Source organism: Rhinolophus sinicus, chromosome 1, assembly GCF_057876585.1.
Source record: "Rhinolophus sinicus isolate RSI-liver-muscle chromosome 1, RSI-T2T, whole genome shotgun sequence".
Taxonomy (NCBI): Eukaryota; Metazoa; Chordata; class Mammalia; order Chiroptera; family Rhinolophidae; genus Rhinolophus; species Rhinolophus sinicus.
The window spans coordinates 206,358,754-206,376,759 of NC_142501.1; the positions used below are offsets into that span (position 1 = coordinate 206,358,754).

General features: G+C 41.1%; 1 long non-coding RNA gene across 1 annotated transcript in view; it reads left to right on the plus strand.

Annotated features, from left to right (window-relative positions):
• LOC148759332 (uncharacterized) overlaps positions 1–18,006 on the plus strand; it is a 131,833-nt gene that overhangs the window by 39,027 nt on the left and 74,800 nt on the right. The window contains exon 2 of the long non-coding RNA XR_016018229.1: positions 1,961–2,053. This is a non-coding gene — a long non-coding RNA (uncharacterized LOC148759332). The remainder of the gene's footprint in view (positions 1–1,960; positions 2,054–18,006) is intronic.

Genomic DNA, 18,006 nt, shown 5'->3' on the forward strand with positions numbered 1-18,006 from the left:
ATATCTTAACACGCACCATGTCCAAAGCCAAACTCATGATTTCCCTTCTGCCTTCCAACCTAAACCTCTTCCCCTCATGTTGTCATTCTCGATGAATGACAACAGAGTCTTTCCAGATTAGTCAAAAATCTAGGGTCATTCTTGACAATCCTCACTCAGCAAATCCTGATTTTTGTCTCCTGAACATCTCTTAAAACTGTTCACTTCTATTGCCCTTATCACCACCTCTGTCCTTTCCCCAGTTAGCCCCCAATCATTGTTCATGTTGTAGCAGAAACAACTCATCCAGAGAAAGGAAACTTTTCTGATCTCCCAGACTAAGTGAGTTTCAAATGTACATTTTGCAGCACTGCTTCCCTCTTCTTCACTTCTCACATTTGGCAACTATACATTGGATTTTGTGATTATTTGATTAATCATATTTGCCTCATCAATGATATCAAAGGGGTTGTCTGACTTTGCCCTCATTGGAGTCTCAGTATTCTAGAATTATACCTAGGACCTAATAGGTACTTAAATATGCTTGCTTAATGTAATGGGTAAAATTCCTGGCTCTGCCATTTACCTATGTGGACTTGAGTATGTGTTTTGCTTCCTCAAGCCTGCATTTCCTTACTGTGAAATAAAGGTTTAATTCTCATGCTTAGGGTTGACATAGGGTTTATGTGAGATGGTGTATTTGGGGAAAGAAAGTCCTATTGGAAAATCAAGTGTGTTAAAAATTATCTTCAAAGTGTGTTGTGGGAAAGTGGAAATGGGATGTGGGCTTTCCAACAATTTCAGAAAAAGCATCACCCAGATGAAGGGACAGTGAAAATGGTGGTTGAGAAAGCAGGGTTCTGGAATGCCTGGATCTTACTATTGTTCGAATACCTAAGAACAGGGAAGACTTGATCCCTAACCAACTGGTTTTACAGAAAACACTCAAGGATACACTGGTGTTACTTTGCATGTTTGCATTTCTTAATGGGCAGCCATTCTTCTGGGTCCAATAACAGTCAGAAGGCTGGGCGAGCACTGACTCTTGCCCCTCAACCAGCACCCAAAGAGAATGGCAGAACCTGGAACCATGTGCAGTATTGGCATCCTTGTGGGGAGTGGGGTGCTGTGCTTCCAACTAGGAGTGTGCTGTGACACCTCCTGCTTTGAGACTTTAGCCTCATCAGGAAGCTTTCTATGTCCTTTGCCACTAAACAAGCGTATCACCTCTGACCCTCGTGTTAGGCCTTTCTGCTAATTATGTTATGATTTGTTGTTCATACAGATGAGTAAGATTAGAACCTTTGCATTACAGGAATAAGCATTCTAGGTGGAAGGGACTGTATGCCTAAAAGTGCAAAGGCAAGAAGATAAAAGTATATTGGAGGAAAGATAGTAATCCTCAGCACTGGAAATGTTACATTCATGAAAGAAGTAAAGGAAGCTAAATCAGGAAAGAAAATTTGGCATGAGTTCAGGAACAAACCTAAATTTCTGTCCAGGAGCTTTTATTATTATTGTTATTTATTTATTTATTTATTTATTTATGCAAGACCTCCAAAGTCATCGAAGACTTTTTTGATAATTGTCAAAATAGCTAACATTTTACAAGACTGAGGCAGTATAACAGAGTGGTTACTAACTCACTTTTGGAGTCAGAGTTCCTGGTTTCAAATCCCAGCTCTAGCATTTACTTGCTGTAAGAGTGGGCAATGTACTTACACTCCTCGTGCCTCAGCGTTTCCATCTGTAAAATGGAAATAATAGTTGTACCTACCTCATAGGGTTCTTGACAGGATCAAATTAAATGATAGATGGAAGGTGCTCAGAAGAGTACCTGCCTCTAAGTCAGCACTCAAGGAATATTAACTATTGTGAAGGAGAAAACTTATTCTCTAGCAGGAAGTAACAAATCTGTTTGAGCAGGAGAGTTGTGTTATTGAGGAAAATGCTTTGATAATCTTCCTTAAATCTCCCTCAGGATCTCTAGGCGATGGTCACTGAGGATTCCTGAAAGAAGAGATCTGCATTGCAAAAGAAAAGGAGAAAAGACAAAGTTTAAAGGAGAAGGCCGGTAAGTTCAGCTTCAGATTTGTTGAGCTTGTGTTGCCTTTGTAAGAAGCAGATGGGAATGTGAGTCTAGCACTTAGGAGTGAGTTTAGGCTAGAACTACAGATGTATAAAAAGCATCTGTAAAATAGTCAATAGAATATTTAGACGTTTTACCTTGTTGGGGTTATTTAATTTATAACAGCTCTATAGCAGAGATACATAGTTGAGCTTCGTTATTTGTGGATTCCATATTGGTGAATGTGTCTAATTGTGAAACTTATTTTTAACCTTCAAATCATGGTGCTTTTCGGGTAATATGCAGATATGCACAGAGTGGTGAAAAATTTGAGCCATCCATCATACACGGCCAGCTGTGCTGGAATGGTGGTTGCTCTGTCTTGTTTCAGCTCTCACACTGTAAGCAGGTATCCTTTCCAGGGTCTGTTTAGTGCCATGTTTTTTGTATTTTGGTGCTTTGTGTGGTGATTTTGCTGTTTAACATGGCCCTCAAGCATAGTGCTGGCAGGTACCCTATTGTCCCTAAGTACAAGAACACAGTATGTGACGTGCCTTTTGGAGAAAATACATGTGTTAGATAAGCTTTGTTCAAGTATGAGTTACAGTGCAGTTGGCCATGAGTTCAGTGTTAATGAATCAACAAAATATATTAGATAAGTTATCTTTAAACAGAAACATACATAAAACAAGGGTATGTACTGATTAGTTGACAAAAATGTCATGACCAGAGGTTTGCAGGCACAGAACACTTCATCTCCCCTAAGATCAATAGTTCAGTATTCACCAAAATAGAGTTTGTGTTGACCTTGCAGAAAATAACCCCTATGAATAATGAGAGTCATCTGTAGATGCAAGAATACAGGTTGCAATAGACACAGAGAAGGAGGAAGTGATCACTTCTCTGTGAGAAGTTCAACTGTCATAAAGGAGGCACACTTTCTAAAAGGCATCCAGAACCTCATTAGGAAAACTCTGTCCAATCTTCTCAGTAAAAGAAAGAGAAGTGACTAATATCCCCAAATTCCATCTTTAAATTGAGCTTTTTCCACACATAAAATTTTCAAATCATAGCACAAAGGTCCATGCCATTGAAAACACATGTATTACCCAATTGCGTGGAGGGTGTTAGCATTTTAGGGAGCTGTTGAGAAGTTGTGGGGTTTGGAAGGTCTATCCCTGCCCTGCTGACAGCTCAACTCCAGAGAGATACTCTGTCAGCCTCGTTCCAGGGATCAGCCTCTTCAGTCCCACTTGTCTTTAACCCTATTTGGCCTGAGTTGCTGATTTTCCACCAAACTTCTCTGGGTCTCTCAGATGCCACCTCTAAGATAGCACCCTCTGGTAATTTTCATAGGAAGCTATGGTCTTCTTAATGATAAAAGAATACCGCCTTATAGATACTGCTGACTAATATTGGTACAGCATTTTACATTTTCCAAAAAGAATTTGCATCACAGCTATGATGAAGGTAGTAAGACTCCCAATTTACAGGTGACCCTCGAGGCTCAGAAATGTTACATGACTTATTCAGAGCACACAGCTCATAAATGCAGTGGCTGAGACTCAAACCCAGGCCTTCTGGCCCCGAAGTTCATGTTAATTCTGATACTTGAGTGAATTTCTCGTTGGGTTTCAGGGTGCTCTAGATTTGTGTTGAGATGCCTCAAAGTCTCATGAGTTGGTGGCAATGACCAGAAGTATTTGACTACACGTTCTCAACTGCCATTTTAACCAGACCAGCTCTGCTTCTATTTTTTTAAATGATTATAAATTCATAAATTTATACTTTTTATTAAAACAATAAGTAAAACTTTATTTTAAGAAACAATTTCCGGTGCTTTCAAAACTTTAAAGCCTGTGGACTCACAGCACTGACGATCTAGAGGGAGAACTGATGTGGACTGAAGTTTTCTTTGATCTGGGAGGAACTTTCTTGGTGTTTAGTCCAACTTCTTGATTTTGCTGACAGCAAGAAAGTGACATTCATTTTCTAGACTAGGCTGTGAAAAGAAAGTCAATGGTTTGGGTTACCTCAAGGATGGAACATTTGCTTTCTGGGGTGGCAGCATAGCATGTGGGGGGCAGGGCGGCCATAGGCTTTGCAGCTAAAGGGATCTAGGTTCAATCTCACCTTTGTGACCTGCTATCTTGACAGCCCTGGGCAAATTACTTCACTGAGCTTCAGATTCTTCATATATTAAAATTGAAATGGAAATGCCTGTTGTTGGGACTTAAGGGGACCCTCAATAACGCTGTCATCTCCAATGCGTCTGGAACCCCTGGATAGACAGCTGCAAGAATTACACAGATGGAGATCAAAACCTCAGTTTTATTACCACTAAATGTGACCTGAATAAAGGCTTGAATGTATAACTATTTGGGCTTCTTAAAAAGTCCTCACTGAATCCTATTGCCTTTGCTAGTTCCAGGTGGGGTCTAAGATTGACTTAACCTCCCAGGAAGGGCAAAGTTCTCCTCTGTAAGTTAATTAAACTGAGGATCAGGAGCCTGTGTGTCCACTAATGGGGGTGAGGCATGGAGCTGTTGCTAAATTCTTTCTCTCAATACCAGCCACTAGGGAAGTCTTTCTTTCCCCTTCATGAAGGGGGCCACAGGGCTGGAAAAAGGCCCTGTGTGTTCAGACACCATCCTCCTTTGGGGACCTTTCAATGAGGTGCTATATGTAAAGTCCTTGGTTGATGCCCAGTGCACTGTATATTCTTAACATAGGGAATACAGAGTGTTGGCAGAAGCAAGCCCATAAATCCGGATCCTTAGTCCATTATTCTTTCCTTTGTGAATAAACAAATGAGTCTATTACACGGGGTTGGGCAGCCTTCAACATGGCTTAGAACTACATTTCCATCTACACTTCATTTTCTGCAGCATAAAGCCTGGAGGCAACTCAGGATCGACATCGCTAATATACTTTCTTAACTTGTCCACCCAGTGGGACCTGGAAAGTCAGTGTGTTGTGTACTGTGTGTATGTGGGAAGCTGGTGAGGCAACAGGAAAGAGAAAAGCCCAGTAAAATAGGTAAAAGAAAAAACACGTAGGAATCATTTACTGAGAACCTGGCCCATACAGGGCCGCGTACTGAGGGCATTACATGCAGTATATTTAGTTCTCATAATAATACTGCAGGATGGGTTGGAATTACTTTTGAGAATGAAGAAACTCTCAGAAATTAGGTTTGAAAGCAGCTTGTTTCAGAGCCTTGGCCCTTGTACCACTGTACTCTGCTGTAATATCTCATCCTTCCCCTGCTTTGAAGGGAGCGTGCCTGGAGAGGGAATGAGGATTCTTTAGATTGAATAGGAAGACAGCAGCAAACTCAGCCTGAACAGAAAGTGCAGTGGAGCAGACAGATCCTACCTTTGAGGAAGAGCAGATTCTGGATGGAACCTAGGGTCCCGATAGTAGGACGATGGTCTCTCACTTAAAGAGAATCCAGTGTCCCAGGCCACTGGGTATCTTCCAGTTTAATGACTTGGTGAGAAAAAGAGGGCTGATTAGGAAATTACCTAGACCCAGTTTCTCAAAGGAATGGCTGCAGAAACTGCTGCTGCCGGGTTTGGTGTGGCTCCGACTGGGTGGCTGATGCCCAGCGGGCAGCCTGAGTGCATCCCTGGCCCCACCTTCTCACAGCCTGGCTTTGGTGTGGGTTTCTTTCTCTTGTCAGTGAATTTTCATCTAAGTCTTGATGTGACTTGCCTTCAAATAGAGCCGTCCTAAGTCGGATACAGGCATCTTTTCTCCCTCCTAAGCTCTCTCTATGTCCTTCCCCGGTGTGGCCAGAATCAAGTCACCAGAACCACGACACTAAGGCATGGAGAACACTTTGGGACAGACAGAGAAGAGGTCAGAGCAGAGCCTGGCTCAAGTCTTCCAAATATCAACCCATTGTTTTCCTCCTGGCAGGAGACATTTACCTCTTTCTTTTTAAAATCAGACTTTTAATAAGGGCTGTTAAGAAAGTAACATTTACAGGACATGTTGAAAAACTGTGACATTGTGTCCCCATGTTTAGGAGTGGCCAGTGTGGGGTATGTACTTCTAAATATATTTCAGAAGATTCATTAAAAGTCAACCCAATTGACAGTTGCAGCATGTTCCCTTATGAACAAGGCCAGACCACATTCCACAGTCTCTTGGCAGCCCAGAGGAGAAGGGTGTCAACTTCAGCATATGGCCAAATGGTATCCGGTCTTCCATCTCAACTGCTAGTTCCTTCTTATCTTGTTGTCTCAAAACTGCTGTGCTGCTGACACCAAAGAAATAACTTTATCTAGAAGTGGGAGGATGGATTCCTCTGCCTATTGATAATTAAAGACTGTGGTCCTATTGGAAATGAATTCAAGTTTGGGGGGAAAAGAAGTTTGAGAAGAAACCACTTTTCCAGCTGTTGTGTGAGACAGGCCATGATATCATAGATGGCGTTCTGCTCTTCTCTCCTGGTCCTCCTCAGTATCCTTTCCTTTGTTTATCATCTCTTTCTTCAGAAAGTGCACTGCACTGACAAACAGTGACCTTTGAGATACTATAAGAAATGAAACGTTCTGGCTTTATTTTCTTTGTAAGAAATATTTCTGTTTTATTTTTATTGTTTCTTACATTCCTTTTCTTCTTCTTGGGTTCGGATCCTTTCTTATTGAATGTGGTTGACATAGCTTGGCTCATCCAAGCTCCAAACTCAACCCCATGTTCTATGGCTGCCTCCATCATAGAGGCAGTAAAAGTGAAATCGTTGAAATCCCAACATTCCTGGTACATAGAATAATAATTTGACTCAGTTCTGGCCAATGACAAATCAGTTGAAATTTGAAGTATCTACCCTAACTCCTTCCTCTTTTTTTCCTGTCTTAAATGGAGGCTGTATGTCTAGGCCTGAAGCCACCATCTTGTCACTATGAGTGACGGACATAAAGAAAAGACCAAGAGAATCTCAGAGAGACTACTTCTGATATGATAGCAGATTTCACTTGGTCATTTGCTTATTTTATGTCTACTGAACAGTTCATTTAAGCTCAGTCACACACACACGGCACTTACTATGACCAGGCACTACTCTAGTAATTTGGGATTCATTAGTAAACAAAGTAGACAAAGATTCCTATCCTCAAGCTTGTAATTTAGCAAAGACAGACATTAAAGAATAAATAATAAATAATACTTACAGGAAAAAATAGATGTCCTTAAAAAAAAGGTAATGCAAGATTAGAGGCGTGGGAAGTGCAAAGATAGGGGTTAGTTTCCTTTATAAGTGAAGTGGTCAGGATAGAATGTAAGCGCCACATGGTAGGTACATAGGGAAACACGGTGGGTGCCCAGTAAATATTTGTTGTATGAATGAATAAATGAATAATTAATGAACCAACACTGTTTACTTCCAGACTTCTTGTCAGAGAAGAAAGAGTATCTAAATGTATAATTTACAGTTAAGTTTTCTAAAATTTCAGTAAAAAGACATTCCTAACGGATACAATGGATTACATCCATTTATAAGTGTTTCCGTGAACATCTTGGTTTGAGAATATCCATATTAGCATCACTCCTGAATAAAAGCTAGATTGGGGGACATTCCTTCCCTTTCAGCACTTTGGAAAAGTTATTTGAGTATTTTCTGTTTATTGTTTCCAAGGAGATGTAAACTTATGACTGTGCTTCTTTGAAGGTCACTTGACTATTTTGTTTTATGAGTGTAATATTTTCCATTGTTCCTTAATGTTATATAATTTCAATATCATGTGATTAGTAAATATATTTACATTTATTCTGCTCAGGAGTATGCTTTTTTGTTTTAATTTGAGTATTCTTTTTTTGGAAAATATTCTAATATTTATTTCAATATTGCTCTCTTTAATCTCTCCCTTTCCAACTGCTGGAACTCTTATTATTAGGTTGGTGCAAATGTAATAGCGGTTTAAAAGGTTAAAAATAATTGCAAAAACCGCAATTACTTTTGCACTGACCTAATAGATATCTATCTGTTCAATCCTGTCCTTCTCTCCTTCATATCTCTTAACGTCACTTTCATACTTTCCATTTCCTTATCTCTTTGTGCTACTTTCTGGTTGATTTCCTCAGATCTATTCTGCAGTTCTCATTTTCTCTCTTCACCTGTGACCAATCCACTATTCAATGAGTTTTTATTTCATTTACTATAATTCTTCAGTTCTAGATTTTTGGGGGACTTATTCTACAGTCCACCTGCTATTCTATTTTAAAAGTCCTGCTTTATCCTATTCCTTTATTTCTTTACTTGGTTATTTAAACATGGTTTACTTAAAGTTCCTTTCAAACTACTCCATTATCACTAGTTGTTTAGGTATGAGTTATCGTATTTATTGAGTCTACTGGCTCTTTCCTTTAACAGTTGCAATCTTTGGGTGTTTTGTAAACTTTAAAAATATGAGTTCATCTTTAGCGGGATTTGTCTTCCATACAAGTCTCTCTTGTACCCTGGATTTAAGGAATCCCTCATGGATCGTTTTGCTTTATTCTCTGCATGGGCTTAAAAGAAGAGGAAATACAAATAAATAATTTTTTAAGAAGTCTTAAGTGCCACACCACAGTAAATATATAGCAACACACCAGGCAGAATATAGTGAGTTCTTTTAAGAGAGACTCAAGGAAGCATTAGTATTAACTGGCTTGGGGGTTTGGAAGAAAGAATTGATGAGGAACTGTACTCCACACAAGAGATATTTTGCCATCAGTGTATTTTAAGAGTGGAGTTTTAGTTATCACGGTCCATAAACAGACATTTTTCAAGAACATTTGCAAAGATGTCAAAGAATGGTGTGGATATAGGAGAAGAACAGAAACAAATGTGGGGATTGAGGACCATGGAAGTATCATCACTTATCATGTCAGCAAGTGAGATGGTTCTAATATGGAAAAAGAGTTCCAAAATTAGGAGACCTGGGAATTCTAATGAGAGTTGCAAGGTTAGCTTTTTAAAACCGTTTTGTATTTCAACGATGTGACATATTGACTAATAGCCTTGTTGCCATTAAGAGCTGAAATCTAATTAACCCAAGAAAATTTTAAAAATACATTAACAGCAACATTCCTTTCCCTTGTGGTGTATGAAATATAACCAGTGTTAGTAATTCAGAATCATGCCCTTCATACTAGCATTTGTTTTTAACTCTGCTCCACCGTGATTTACCTTTCAGCTGTATGTCCTTTGCCAAGTTACCATCTGAGACTCAGTTTCCTTATTTGTAAAATCAGTATTACTGCAGCTACTGTTAAGGATGCTGAATGATTAAATGCAATACTTTTCATAAAGTGCTAGCACAGCTTCTAGCCCCTGGGGAGAGTAGCTATTTTTAGCATTTTCAATGTTCCCAGCTAGTCCAATTGTCCAATGTTTTTCTTCGTGTAGATTTTAAATCAAACACACAATCCAAACTTTCAAGGACCAAGAATATCTATTTCCTGCAAGAGCTACAGCAGAAAAAGAAACACCCCATTCACTAGGCAGTCTCTTGTCTCAGCAGCAGCAGCAGCCCATAATTTAATAATTCTGTTCTGGCCATGGTGCACATTGTCAAGTACAGAGAAAAAAACTCATGACAAGAGAACCAATGAGCTTGCAAGTTCTCTCACCCCAGGCCTGTAATCCATCTGCACCATGAGAGCATATAGCCTCCGAGCAGCCGAAAGCCTCCTGAGGAATGTAGAAATAGGCAGAGTGCAGACCATTTTTTAAGCACGCTGACAACTGGGAAGGAAAGTAGCTGTTGCCAATGGCCCATGGAGAGGAACAATGAAAAACTGGAAATGTTAGAGCCTTAGATTCTACAGTTAGATACCGCAGAGATAGAGTGGAGGGTGGGGTGGGGGTTAAAGAAGGCCCAGAATGCACAGTGGCTGCAGAGGGGTTCAGGACACAGGCCTTTAGGTTTGGACTCAAGTAACCTGGATTTGCACCTCAGTGCTCCCTCTGGGCAACCTCGTGGCCATGACCAGTAATGTAAGCTCTGAGCACAGCAAGCTGTGGTCAGTAGAACTGGGATGACATTCTCTCTCTCAAAGAGACATTCTGAGAATGACTGTATATGGGCTAACTCCATTCGTTCACTCATTTGTTCATATGCTAATTACAGAAACATTTCCTAAGTGCCTCTACATGTGAGGCCCTGTGTTAGGACCTGGGGGAATAGCCATGAATGAGAACCTAATCTACCTGACTCTACTGCAAATTGGACTTTAAAATTCTGTACGTGCTCTGCTCTTTGAAATAAATGGTTCCTACTCGTGAGTCTGGGGTATGAACTATTAAATGGACAGCTGCTCTGGCTGACCTTATGTTGGTAGGTCTGGAGTCACCAAATTGGCTTCCACTGCACTGCAATGGTTGCTCCCAAGTCACTTCCTGGGAAATTCCTGAGCAACATGAAACAGCTGGAAAATCACTGCACCACAATGCAAGCCGCCCTTCTCTATTCCTCAGGAAGAAAGATTACCTGGGGATCCTGGCAGATGAGTGGCGACGTGCCATGATGGAAATTCATGTGGAATAGGACCAGTCATTGATGCAACCATTTGCCAGGAGTGCCAGTTATTCCCTGGGCGACTTTGGGCATGTTTCTTCACCTTGCTTCACTTCAGTTACCTCATTTAGGAAGCAAGGATAATAACACCCGTCTTGGTGTATTAGAGATAATGTAAATATAATGCCTAATACAATGCTTTGTGATTAATGGGTGCTCAAAATATGATGCTTATTATTAATATGAGAAACCAAAAGTCTGTACTGCAGGGATATGTCAGACCAGGTAGCAACTGTGGGGCCGCAGAATTCTGGTAATTAGAAGGATGAGTTATTCTGCGTCCCAAGAGGCTTTTTCTTTGCTTCTTTTTTTCAATCTTTTATATTCGAGTGGAATTCTCTCCTAGAATAAGACCTAGTCTATTACTCAAGAGTTTCTCATTTGCAAATCTTTCCTTCCTACCTTTCAAAGTCAACTAAAATGAGTTTCATCAATAAAGAAAATTTATTGTGTCCAGCAACTGGGAAGTTCAAGGGGTTTACTTGGCCTCCGGTGGCTGGACCAAGTGCTCAAATAATGCTCTGGATCCCATCTCTCTTTTCCTTGGTGTTGCCTCACTCTCCCTGAAGAAACTAAGATGGTTCAGGGTAGCTCTGGGATTTTGTAACATCTTCCCAGACCATTATCCCAGAGGAAAGAGGGCATCTCTTTCGAGATAATTTCAGCAAAAGACCTGGGGAGTAATTGGCCTGGCCTAATTCAGATGTCCATCCTTAAGCAAGTCACTACGGCTGGAAAGTGGCAGCATCTCTGATTGGCCAGCCCTGGTCAGCTGCTCATCTCTAGAGTTAGAGATAAGAATGGGTGAGGAATATTTTGAGAAATGGTCGTGTAGACAAAATCATATGACCAACACATCTTTTCATAAGTGGACTTCTTTTCCTTTCATCTTTCTTCTTCATTGCCAAAAGTCTCTAGCGGGATACATCTCTCTCCAGAACTAGCAATGTTCTTACAATTAGCAACTGGTTCTATTAGGGTTTACAGATTGGCAAACTGCCCAGAGATACCTGTTAGAAATTCAGACAGAAGAATAATTCAGACTCTAACCTTAGAGATGGACATTGGTGTAGAAGATTTAGTCATAGGTTTGTCTCAGATAAAGGACTTAGAAATGAAATCTTGCTTCTAGTTGAAGGAATAAAAATGTCTTTTCAAATATTCTGGGACTTAAGTGTAGAAAGTGGTTGTAACTCATATCAGTTCATAGCTTCTTAAGCTTCGAAACAGCCCAAAGATATTGGGGGTGGTTATTTTCCCTTTCACCATCTCTCCTTTTACTGCCCCCCATTCAGTGAAGTGTATAATGAATATTTATTCTCAGGAGTCAATGACTCCTGGTGGTGATGAGATTCCTTCCAAGAGGAAGGACACCCAAACACATCTGTGCTGTGTCAGGCCATGACACCTTGGCTTGAAGGAAATAATTTACCCCCCAAAGAACCCCAAATTTAATATTTTGATGTCTCTCATCCATCTCTTATCTGTATATTTCCATTTGATTGAAGGATGGGTTCCTAATGAGCTCACCTAATTTAAAAATAGCAAACTGTGAAGCTGATTCTTTCTTAGAATTAAATATAAAGTAGCAGACAATGTGTTCTTGGAACACAGGCATTTACAACCCTGAAGTTGAAGAGTACCTTTGCAATGTGCATCTTGTAATCAAGTAACCAGACTTTTTTTCCCTGAAGGATTTTATTATTCTTTCCTGGTTATATAATGACTTTGGTAAACCATTGTCTCCTTTCACAAGTTTCTCACTCCACAATTCATCCTTCAGCGTATCCTTTCCGGCAATGTTATGGCTTTCTTTATAGCACTTAATTGCATCTAACATTTAGTTCCAAAGTATCTGATTTTTAGAAGGGTTTTCTCATTCTTGTATCACTGCCTAATGAAAGTTGGGTTGACATGAGGGGGCTGCTAGAAAAGGGGAAAGGGGCTCAAATATATGGTGAAGAAAGGAAAACTGACTCAGGGTGGTGAACACACAATGCAATATACAGATGATATATTATAGAATTGTGCACTTGAAACCTACGTATATAATTTTACTAACCAATGTCACCCCAATAAATTTAACAAAAAATAATTTAAAAATTGACATAATGAAACATATCTTCATTAAAAATAAATAAATAAATAAATAAATAATAATTGTAATAAATGAGAGAATCTTAGACTGATAGTGTGTCGTCCCTGAAATCCCTCACATAAGGGCCAGTGCAGACAACTATATGGATCCCAGCGTGGAGAGTTTTTCTGATTAGCAGTCGTTAGCCATCAGCACTCATAGAATAAATGTAGATTGATATTTGTTCAGACCTCTCGATTTCAAGTTCTTCGAATCCCAACAGTTTTGTTTTAAAGTTCTAGTTGATTTATATTATTCTGACTTTGTGATGGGATTCGAAACTTTTCTACATCCCTTCACTATAGATCCACAAAACCTGTGACATTCCTTTCTGTGTATTGTGTATGTGGATAAGCCTCTGTCACAGAAGTAGGTTTCACAGTGGCCACTGTTCAGAAGCTCGCTCTTTCAACTTAACGATGCATCATTGTTTACAAGGCGTGACACACAAATAGTAATTCAGACTCAGCCAGCACAGAGGCTATGCTTTTCTTCACAGCATTTAAAGTGTTCTCTCCTACTGGAGACAGACACCTAAAGATACCTTACACTAGCAGGGCACCTGTTATTTATCTAAATCTCTGTAGGAAGGAGCTCCTAGTTCTCATTGCAGTCCATGGACTCCAAAATTCTTAGCAAAACCCAGGTCTTCTCAAAGTCCCTCATTCAAGAGGAAATTCTCCAAATGCCCCCCCCCCCCCACTGCCCCAGGTGCCAGGACAGAGCAGCCAGCAGGGTCTGGGCTCTTTCCCAGGGGTGTGTGTTGCGGGGAGACAGGTAATAAAGCAGAGGTGTGTGAGAGACTTTTGCACAGCATGAATGACAAGGAGAAACCTGACTTAATTTGGAGATGGAGGGAAGAAGGCTGCCCCATGAAAAAGACATCTCAACTGAGACCTGTTGCTTTTTGGAGGAAGAAACTGGGAGTTTTTTTGAGAGGAAGAGAACAGTGTTCCAGGATGATGGAATGGAGAGTTTGAAAATCCGGCGAGAAGAGGGAACATGGCAATTAGAGTTACTGAAAGGCATCCAATTCCATAGGACATAAAGCAGATGATGGAGAATCTGAGGGAACATCCTGGGGAGAGACTTCACATTGATGTGAGAGGACATACAGTGAAGCCAGAGGTGACCAGTGACAGCATGACCTTCCTCAATGTGTGTCCTGGGAGTGTGCAAGCAGGGTAGGGTTGCCACAGGGGCACTCAAGCTTTGGAAGGAGGTCAGACAGATGACCCTATAAAACATGGTCTTTCTAAAATGCAAAGCCCATATCTAGAGCCTCTTTCCTAAGTTTTATGACTTTGTGTTTTTCCTTTGGCCAAATACCAAAGAATATTATTTAATCCCAGTAGAACTGTGCATGGAGTTCAGCTCATGTTCAGCACTGATCTCATTCAGTGTCATTCACCTGAAGATCTAAAGAAAATGTAACTTGCTTTCCGGCATTCACTTAGCACAAAATATGAAAAGATGAATAAAGTCCACGATCATCACTGGATTTTAAAATTGAAAGAGACTTTGGAGGCCAACGAGATGCCATCTTCATTTTACAGATAAAAAATGGAGGCAAAGAGAGAGGGTGACCTGGGCAATGTCTCCTGGACAGTGAGGGCCAGAGGCAGGGCTGGTGAAATAGGCCTCCTGACCTTCTGGGCACTTCTGGGGACAACTCCTAACAGACAATGCCTATGTATGTCATAGAAAGCCAAATTCACTTCAGAGAGTCCAGTATCTCAAGAGATGTTATGTGTCAAAGGCTCTTCCTCACCTGCCTGGCTGCTTCTCATTAATGAGGTCTCAGCTTAAATGTAACACCCATAGAAAGACCTTATTTTTTATTACATCTCATGGTGCCCACTCTTTCCTTCATACACTTAGCAAAGCTTATTAGTGCGTGTACTTGTTTCTTTTCTCTCTCCCTCACTGCCCGGTAAATTCTGTGGTGGTGTAGTGCCTGTGGTGGTGGGAGGGCTGGGGATTCTCCATTTGCCCCTCTGCGCCCCCCAAACTTTTCTCTATCTTGTTTTGGGGCTGGGAAGCTAATGTTCATCAACTGCATCAATGGGTTCTCTTGACCTCTGACTTCTGGTCAGGTTCTGCCCACGGGAGGTGCAGACATTTGAAGAGGGAGGTCTGTTTTCCTTCCTCTGTCCCTTTCCAGATAGGTCCAGTTGTGTTGGTTGAATCCTACCCAAAGCCATAGATTCAGCGTTTGGCTCTGTCCTGGAGTTAACCACTCCCACCCCCTGGCACTTCTGGGTGGTAGAGGTGGTAATGGCTCCCCTCTGTGGCTAGTTCTGGTCAGTACACTGCAGCGTTGTTTGATTTTAACCTCACCCAAGCCTTTGGAAATAACTTGTTTGTTCAATTTTTCTCAGTGGCTCCGTCTGAATGTTCTCTCTTTCATTGCTGAGACTGTAATAGATGCAGTCGCTGTTTGAGAAAGTTTAATGGCACATATTGAAATGGAGGAAAGATCTGATCATACACACTCCATAGAGCTGCAGGGAGGGGAACCCAGACCACTGGGTAGACACGCCAGTGAAATGCAGCAGAATGTTTAAAGGACAAGGCATGAGAGAAACGTGAAGGCCAGTCATGAGGGAAAGTAAGTGGGCCTTATAAGTAGGAGCTCAGTAGATGCTTGTCATCATTTCCATGCCCTGCAGATCGCACATCAAGGGATGGGGCAGACGGCATGGTATTGATGTGAAAGTGAGTCTTGGCGACTGGTCTACACACAGTCTGATAGGAACTGCCGTGCCACAGATTACCTTTTTCTGCTTAAAAACAAAAAGGCCAGACTAAGTAACCACTTTCAACTCTAAAATCTCTGATCCAGTGTTTCCCTGATGTGGGCTGGCTATGGGGTGACTTTAGAATTCCTGGGAAGGATGAAAATGACATCAGAAGGAGGGTCTTTTGTTTTGAGTGCATGAAGGCATCTTAGCAGCTGTTGAAGCTGCCATTTTGTCAGATCTCTTCACAAAGAGTCTTGCCTTTTCCCTTGACCCTGAACTTTAGGTCACACAAGCCCCAACCTGCACCATGTGTCCACCCAAAGAGAATTTTGGATTCTTTGCAGGCAGGGGCTGAGTTTTCTTCATTTTCTTATTCTCCAATATGGATACTGGCACACTGAAAGTGCTCAATGATCATTCAGAGAATGGAGGAAATAAATGTTTGTGGCAGAATTTCTTAGCTCCTCCTGGCCACTGCCTTGATTCTGTGTTTTCCTGGCTGTTAACTTCTATTGACTAAATGTTCTCTTCTTGGCCCCATATTTTTCCCTTGGAATCCACAGTGAGTTTGGCTTCTCCAGAACCGGCCCCTGATAACTGCCATCTGTGATGCTTGCCTTCACACACTGCTTCTTCATGCTTCAGGAAACTGCATCCCCAAATGTGCCCTTACAGATGCCACCTAAAAATGCAAACCTTAGCAAAATCTTCACATTCCATGACAAATTGATCTCCATTTACCTTTCCGCGTTATCTCATTTCTGAGCTTTACTTCATCCCTTACTTACATTTCCTTAACCCTGATATGAAAAGACAGTGATTTTTTAAAAATTTATTGGGGTGACAATTGTTAGTGAAATTACATAGATTTCAGGTGTACAATTCTGTATTACATCACCTATAAATCCCATTGTGTGTTTACCACCCAGAGTCAGTTCTCCTTCTATCACCATATATTTGTGAAAAGGCAGTGATTTGCTGATTAATCAGAGTACTTAGAACATCTAAATGTCCTCAGCAACAATAAAAGATAATCAATCTGTCCTGAGAAACTGTCACACATTGTGCCTGTCACAGTAGTCGTTCAATACATTTGGTAACAAAGAGCCTGCTTTGTGTTCATCATCACTGATTTCTATTTTTCTCTTGAGCATGTAGCTAGGCTTCATTTCCCAGCCTCCTTTGCAGTTAAGTGGGGCCATGTGACGGGGTTCCAGTCAACGGGATGTGGACACCAGAGATGTAGGCCCCTTATAGGCCTGGTCCCTAAATCTCAATGTTCTCTCTTCTTTCGTTTTCTGTTTGGATGGGTATCTGGTGACAGACTTTGAGACTGTCAGGGACGTTGCAATCAGTGGACTATGCCGAAATATGGGAAACCCTAAAACCCACTGTGTGTGTGTGGGGAAATTCCAAAGGTTCTTTGGAATTGTTTACCATGGGGTTTCTTCCTAAATAATTTTTTTACTCTGTAAGACCAATATAGCTAAGTTAACTTGTCAGTTAGTCCGTCACAAAAGACTGTAAAATACTCTTTTTATGTGCTTTCCATTTGAGCATTCACAGTGGAGTTAGTAGTGGATTGTTATTAGTAGCGATACTTGCTGTCAATTTCTCATAGACCAAAGGTTCCTGACCTTTATAAAAGGAGAATTTTCATTTTTTCAATGTCTTGATATCATCTGGGAACAGGGATGGTTGGGACACAGACATATTTGAGTAGAAGTATGGGTCTTGTCTCTCTCAGTGTGACTTTGGGAAAGTAACATAATCTCTCTAAGCCTGTTTCCTCTTTCGTAAACTAGTGATAGCAGTTTCTACATCAAGGGTTACTGAGAGATTAACTTGGGAAAACCAAGGAACAGTGTCTGGATCAGTGGCTGGCACTTAGTAGCTATTCAATAAATACTGTCTTCCTCCCAGAGATGGGCAGTGGCGACCCTGGTGATCTCTGTGTTCTCTCTACAGAGAACTCTAGAAACACAGTGTAGGTCCCTCAGGGCGGGAGTCGTCATTGGTGGGAGAGCCACTGCAGAGTGGTTAGAGGCCCTAGAGTGGCCAGGACTCAGATCTGATTCTCTGCTGCCTTTACACCACACAGTCATCTACTGAGCATATATTAAGTGCCAGATTTTATAACCACCCCATGGGAAAGGCTTTGTTATGACTCCCATTTAACAGATGAAGACACTGAGTCTCAGAGACACAAAGTTATTTGACTCATCCACCTAGTGCATGGTGGAGCATCCCTGGTCCATTGAACTCTGAAGCCTTTGTTCATCCCATTGCTTTATGCCACCAGAAAGAGGATCTGAGATTCACTAGTATGTTCCCGTTCCAGCGGTCCAAACTTCAGCCAGACACACAGAGACGAACTAAGGGCATAGGCTGAGTAAGCCAAGCCTTTTCTGCTCACCTGTTTCATACCAGATACAAAAGTACCATCAACAAGGATACCTCCAGCGAGCAGAACATCTACCTCCTGGCCATCTTTTTAGATTATGTGCTCTG